This window comes from Protopterus annectens, chromosome 9.part0 (assembly GCF_019279795.1).
Source record: "Protopterus annectens isolate FY-2018-M chromosome 9.part0, PAN1.0, whole genome shotgun sequence".
NCBI classification, from domain to species: Eukaryota; Metazoa; Chordata; order Ceratodontiformes; family Protopteridae; genus Protopterus; species Protopterus annectens.
The window spans coordinates 362574617-362582378 of record NC_056743.1 but is presented as its reverse complement, the minus strand read 5'-3'; the positions used below and the strand labels follow the sequence as shown (position 1 = coordinate 362582378).

Genomic DNA, 7762 nt, shown 5'->3' with positions numbered 1-7762 from the left:
ATGATTGGACATGGTGCTTAGGTGGGGAGCCAGTTCATTCTGAAGTTTGTGTAATGGATGTTGTCCAGTCCCATGGATGCTGTGCTTTTGGCTTTAGAGAGTGCAGCTATTACCTGCATAGTTGTGATTACAAGGACTCTGCATTCTTTGTATAGATATGGGCCCTTTAGGGGGTGAGTGGGGGTTAAAGTTAGCACTGAACCTATCTGCCAGGATGTTGGCAATATCAGTTGGCTCTGTAATTTTTGTACCAATCTGGGTGTTGCCATTGAGATTCTTGACATAGCTATACAAGGCTTTGTGGGTGTCCCAAGAATCAGTGGCAATTTTGTTTTCATAGCTAGCTTTGGAGGATCTTATAAGGGATCTTAGATTCTTACTGAGGCTGACCAGGTAGCTCATCCACTCATGGGATTTTACTCTCTTTTACAACAGTTTCTTCCTTCTGTTGTAGAGTTTGTTTATGGCAGGGGACCACCAAATTGGCTTCCTTTTTTTGGAGGATAGTGTCTTGGTTCTGTTTGGGATAGCACGATCCATGCACTCGTGTAAGTGCTTATAGAGTGCATTTGTGTAGGATTCAGTAGTCGTAACTGTATTGTCCATCTGCATGGGTGTCCATAAGTTTGCCACTTCTGTCTTATGAAGCATGTAGTTGAGAATGTCTGTAAAGAAAGATTTAAGTTTGGGGAATTGGCTGTAGCAGGAATTGCATGAGGAATAAAACAGAAAGAAATGTATATGTCTTTAAGGGCTGGGTAGTATGTACTAAATTATGGGAGGAGTTCAGTGGGAATAAATTAAAAGGTCCAGGGATGGCTGGGAAATGGGGGTGAGAGAGGATCAAACCGATCAAAGTGGATAGAGATAAACAATCACAGTGGCGGGAGGCAGTCACTGTATGCAGTCAATGTTAATACAAGTCAAATAACTTAAAGTAAAAAAAAAAAGCAACCAACTCCGTGTACAAATCTGGCACCATGGCCATTTGCCTTCACAGGATTTAACATCACATCTAAATTCACAGCTGTTATACAGGTATGAACCCAGTTAATCATGTTTAACAAGATATTAAACAATAAATCAATTAAACAACAATAAACACTAATATATATATATATATATATATATATATATATATATATATATATATATTTATATATAGAAAAATACAAAATATCTGTTTTCAATAATTTATGCATTTAAACAAATACATCTAAAAACATTCACTGCCTGTTTTAAATCCCTTGGGGACGGTGTTCTATAATTTATTATAATTTTCATTTCTAATTCATTGAATTTATTTAAATAATCACCTCCCCTAGGAAGAAAAGGTTTTGCCAACACACAAAGAAGAAACCTGCATATGATCCCCCGTGTATTTTACTAAAACGTTCTGGCACAGGACCTTTCAAATTCTGGTTGTTTATATCCCCCAAATGTTCCAGTATACCATCTTTAATTTTACTTTTTATGTAATCTACATACCAAACAAGAAACCTACAATTACATTCTATAATGTAAACAATCGTCATCGACTCACAATTAAACAAATCATTAGCAATAAATTTTCTCCCATTAATTTTGTTTCTTGTCAGATTTTTACCTTTAGAACAGCCTTCCAATGCCCATATGGAAACGTACCTTTATCAGTAAGTTCTGAAGTCTGTAGATATAGTTTAAAATCTCTTTGAAATTAGTATTTCTTTTATAAGAGAGTGCAACATGTTTTGGGAAAAAAAATGTTCCTATTACCTCATCGTTATGAGCTATTGCATGCCACATATCCCTTACAATATTCTTCAACATTTGAGGAAAAGGAGAGTATCTTGAAACACAAAATAATCTGTCTGTGCTTCTAACACATTTAAATCACTAGACTCATTGTTCAGTTATAGATATGCAGCTTACCACCGTCCAGTAAACATGTATTTATTTATTATTTACTTATTGCATTTGTTTACCGGTAAAGTCCACTGGGACTGAAAAGAGCCCATTTTCAGTGGAGGCCCAGGGAGAAAAGCTTCACATTTAATTACATACAAGTAAAATGTTACACAATTAATACAGTGTATATATAAGACAATCGTAGCACATCAAGTAAAGAATGACAAGACAAAGTGATGTGATAATGACAGTGGAGAATTATTCCATACAGGGGTGACAGGAAGAATAGAAAAGTGTTTATATGTAAGTAATGCTATTAGCAGAGAGAAGAGTTTAGGATGAAGGATGAGAGAGGGAGATAGAAGGCTGAGATGGGGATAACAGAGGGTAATGTGACAGCAGAAGGAAAGAGTTTTATAGAGAGAAGAGGAAGATAGGCTAGTTATAGAGTGTGACAAAATAAGGACAGAGTAAGGATTGTAAGAGAAGATCAGGTTATGGGTTTGTCAGTAGGGGTGTGGGTGTGTATCCAGTGAGAGGAGAGATGCAATTTAAGGGATCTTTTTAAGGGAAGGGAAAGATAGGCTAGTTATAGAGTGTGACAGAGTAAGGGCAGAGTAAGGACTGTAAGAGAAGGTCAGGTTATGGGGTTGTCAGTAGGGGTGCAGGTGCATATCCAGTGTGAGGAGAGATGCAATTTAAGGGATCTCGTAATGGTGGTGGAATTACTGATAGCCTTGAGTGAGGCAGGGTGATTATTCCATAGCTTGCAGACAGTAAAAGAATACATCATGTGGCCAGCCATGAGCTTTCATTTATCAATGTTCAATAGCATTTTCTTTTCTAAAAATATATAAAGCTATGTCAAACCCAGAGCTGTTGGAAATGCTACACCTAAAGAAATCAAAATCCCTCCAAGCTACACTTTCTAGGGACCTAAACCTTGCCACCACAATAAACAGGACATGCTGGAGGGATAGATTCCTGTCCCAGAGACTTCCTATACTCTGGAACAAGCTACCCATCTATGTCAAGCAAAGTTCTTCATTAGCACTCTTCAAGAAAAATCTTGATGAGTGGATGGGAAATAGGAAATACACCCCAGGGATCACTTCTATGTCTTTACTGGACAGTGGCACAGGAAAATAACTTTCTTGGGTGGTGTAAGCTATGCTACCTTGCTGGCTAGGCTTACGTAGGCCCTTGGGCCGACAGCCTAGTACCTACCTATGAACCTATGACCTTAGGAGTCGCTTAGGATAGTACGTGGTCAGAATGTGGGAGAGGGATGGGCAAACTGCTGGGTCATAAATAAGTTTATGGGCAATAGTTAGTTGTAAATAAGTGAATTGGTGGGGGATCTCAAGCCATTTTAGTTGGTGTAGTGAGGAACAGTGGTGGGAGGGATATTTAGCATTTGTAGCAAATTTGGCAACTTTGTTGTAGCATGAGTTGAGTTTTACTTTTAGAGAGGATTGAATGTTGGTGAGGATGGGATTGTGATATAGGAGAGTTGGAAGCAGGAATGATGAGGCAAGAGCCATTTTAACAGAGTAGCTGAGAAAGTTGCTGTGCCTGTAAAGGGCACCCAGTTTTTGATGATTTTTTTGATGTTATTATAGATACGAAGGTCAAAGGTTAAGTTGTGGTCACTGATGACACTGATTAATTTGGTACTGGGAACAACACCAACAGAAAGAACAAATCTCGGAAATCCAAACAGCTCTCAATGATATGGACACCAGAATTCAGGAAAGCGAACATAATATTGAGTTTCTTTTAAAACAAAATACTCAACTGCAGTCAAAGGTAGATGATCTTGAAAACAGATCTCACTGTAATAATATAAGACTCTTTGGATTACCTGATAATATAGAAGAAAACAATATAGAAAAGTTTTTAACAACTTGGTTGCCAGAAATTTTGGAACTTTCTGAAGCACTTTCCTATGGTATTGAAAAAGCACACAGGTCCATGGTCTCATCTAAAAACAACAAAACAAGTTCTACTAAATCTGTGATTGTAAAATTCATTTCATCACATGATAAGGAAATAGTATTAAAAACAGCCTGGGCAAAATCAATTAAAGTAAAAGACAATATAGTACACTTCGATAATGATTACTCACCTGTAGTAATCACCAAAAGGAAAGTCGTTCTGCCCTTAATAAAAGAACTTAAAAAGAACCAAATAAAATCCCATTTATTATTTCCAGCAAGGTTGAAATCTTTTACCAGAATGCAAGTAGAATTTTTGAAGACTTAGACTAAGCTCTTTCTTTTGTTAAAACAAATAAGCTTCTGGACAAAATTGAGGACATGGAATGGGCTAATGCTAGTTTAAAGAGGCTGCCAGAGAATGGAACATGGAAAACCTTTGAACAGAAAAAAGAAACTTAGAAAATAATTGTCTTCAGGTGTACTCTCCAGTCCAACTGGTGAATCTGGGCATTTTGAGGCAATGTTACAACTGCCTCATGTACACAGACAACCCCCTCCTCCTACCACCCAGCACTAATACATGTGAGAGATGCAATTATACAGCCAAACTGGAGGCTAAGCTCTCTCAAACCAAGACTGGATCAGACAGTCAAGAGGAGAAGGGAAATACTGGCATCACACCAGCAGTCTCACATAGACCCATTAAACCAGCACCGGCAAAAAACACACGTAAACACACAAAAACATACTCGGAGGCTCTAAATAAAAATCTGCAAAACCAACAGAGACCTCCAAAGTAGACATCCAAGCAACCTCCACCCCCCAACACAAACCATGAAACACATACTTCACAAAACCAGTGTGCCATGCAATCACAGCCCTCAAGGCAAAATAACATACCCAACATACTAGTAATAGGTGACTCTATAGTCAGGCACATTGACATCCCACTCACTAGGCTGAATAAGGAGAAGGTTACTGTTAGCTGCCTGTCAGGTGCCAGGATCTGCCACATAACACAAGCACTCAGGTCACTCCAGAACAAGTACAAATACGACTCTGTCATTGTCCATGTTGGTGTGAATGACCTGAGCTGTACCTCCCTGGTCTACATGAAAAGAGACATGGAAGAGCTCTCTGATCACGTAGCCCAGGCCGGTATGACCCTGACCCTGAGTAGCATCCTGCTTTCACCAAGAATGATACCACAGTATAAAGAAAAAATGACCAATTTCAACAATCGGCTAAGTTTCTGGTGTCATTCAAAGGGGATCCAGTGTCTGTCTGCCTGGGATGACATGCTCGACAAGCCATGCTGCTTCACTAGAAGCGGCTTGCACCTGTCACCCTTAGGCTTTTGAATACTGGCCAAGGCTCTTGCCAACCCCATAGTGCCTTTTTTAGGCAAGGCTCAAAAGACAAACCCACCGCCGTAAATAGCACAAGTAACAAAAATCTGAGGTTAATACTACTCAATGCCAGAAGTCTAAACCTCAAAATGCATGCACTCGAGGCACTCCTCAGTATGGAGAAAAATCAATATATGTGCAGTAACAGAAACCTGGTTTAAGGCTTCAGAGAGCATCCCAGCACTAACAGGCTACAACTCATACCATATATTTTGGCTTCAGAACCCAGATCGAAATACAAAAGGTGGGGGAGTATCCATATTCATCAAGGATACCCACACATTCAGGATAGTGGCACAGCACAATGCTTCAGAGATTATCCATGTGCAACTAACAATGGGCAAAACTGCAATTCAAATGGTAGCTTGCTACAGATCACCCACCACATCCCAGGACCCCAATTCTGCATTTCTGGAAACACTGGGTAACATAAAGGTCCTACCAAACACCCTACTATTGGGTAATTTCAACTACCCAAACATTAACTGGGAGAATTACTCAAGTACTAACTCCCTTGCACAACATTTCCTAGAATTTATGAACTCAAATGCCCTGGAACAACTAGTCAACACTCCCACCAGAGGTGGCAACATATTGGACCTGGTCATCACCAACATGGGCGACTGGCGTTCCACACCAGAGGTCAACCCCTCGCTGGTTAGATCTGACCATAAACAAATTACTTTGGATATCCACATTCTGCCCCCAGCCCTGGACAAGGAAACCACTGTAAAAAACTTTTCAAAAGCAAACTTCACATTACTTAAGACAGAGATGAAAAGTTTCAAAGCCCTCATGCTAAAGGATAACGCTGTCCAAGCTGCAAAATCCTTTAGTAATGCATTGTACGGGCACCTACAAGAATGCTTGGATCATGCTATCCCAAGCAAATCCAAGACTCACTCCTCTAAGAAAAGGAAACCAGTCTGTTGGACCCCTGCCATAAACAAGCTATACAATAGAAGGAGGAAACTAGTACAGAAAAGAGTAAAATCCCAAGAAGGGAAGACATCCCTGATCAGTATCAGCAAGAAACTACAATCCCTCATAAAATCGTCCAAGGCGAGCTTTGACAGAAAACTTGCCAAGGACTCCAAAGATAACCACAAGGCAGTCTTTAGCTACGTCAAGAATCTAAGTGGCAATGCTCAGATCTGCTCAGAGTTAGTGCAGAATGGCACAAAATACACTGATATTGCCAACATCCTGGCAGACAGGTTCAGTGCAAACTTCACTCCCCTCTCACCCCCTAAAGGGCCTATAACCATATCAGAAGAATGTAGAGCCCATGAAATCACAGACACTCAGGTTAAAATAGCCCTCTCTAAGCCAAAAACACATCATCAATGGGACCAGAGGGTTTCCCAGGCTGCGTCCTACATGAGCTCAAAGACGAACTAACCCCTCCTGTAAACACACTGTTCAAACTCAGCCTCTCCACAGGATATGTACCCATAGAGTGGTGCACAGCAATGGTTATTCCCCTCCACAAAGGTGGAGCCACAACAGACCCCGGGAACTATTGCCCTATAAGCCTGACTAGCTTGGTCTGCAAGGCTATGGGGCGCATCATCATGGAACTCATTAACAAAGACATTGGGAACCTATAAACACTGGACCCTACCCAGTTCAGCTTTGTTAAGGGCATATCATACCTCCTAAACCTGGTGGACTTCTTTGAGACAGTTACCAAGGCTATAGACAAGGGAAAGGTGGTACACACAGCCTACCTAGACCTCTCAAAGGCCTTTGACACCATTCCCCATTATAGTATTATAGACAAGCTCACCAGGCTGAACATAAACCCCTATTTCACAAGATGGGTTGCCAATTAGCTCTCGGACAGAACCCACATGGTGAGAGTTGTGGGGGCTAGATCTGACTCTAAACCGGTTACAAGTGGCGTTCCCCAGGGCTTAGTCCTAGGACCCCTCCTGATCGGCATATACTTCTCAGAGGTACAGACAAGCACAGGAGAACTATGGCTGACCAAGTCTGCAGACAACTGCAAACTAGGGGCTATAATTGACTCACCAGCTGACACAGACATCCTCCAAAAGGGTCTCACTGAGACGGATACCTGGTGTCAAAATCATGGCTTCAAGCTAAATGCTAAAAAGTGCATAGTTATTCCCTTTGGAAATAACAAAGTACCCACAAACTACCACATAGGTGGTAGTCCCCTAAATATGAAAAACGTAATAAGAGATCTGGGGACCCAAGTAGATAGTAATCTCTCCTTTGATAATCACATTGCCAAAGTGGTTAGAAAATACTTCTATGTGGCCCACCTAATCACAAAAGGGTTTGCATCCAGATCAAAAGAGGTCATTGTACCCCTCTACTCATCACTCATCAGTCCCATCATAGAGTACAATGCCCCATTTGGGATGTACTTTACAAGTCACCTGCAACAGCTGGAAAGACCACAGAAGTACCTCACCAAGAGGATCACTGGCCTCAAACAGATGCCCTATGTAGCTCGACTGAAGAAACTCCAGCTGTACTCGGTTGCATACCGCCTAC

At 40.8% G+C, this 7762-nt stretch overlaps 1 protein-coding gene across 1 annotated transcript in view; it reads left to right on the top strand.

The window, feature by feature from the left end:
- LOC122811225 (GDNF family receptor alpha-2-like) overlaps positions 1-7762 on the top strand; it is a 1551101-nt gene that overhangs the window by 1299852 nt on the left and 243487 nt on the right. The gene's annotated exons all lie outside the window — the stretch shown is intronic.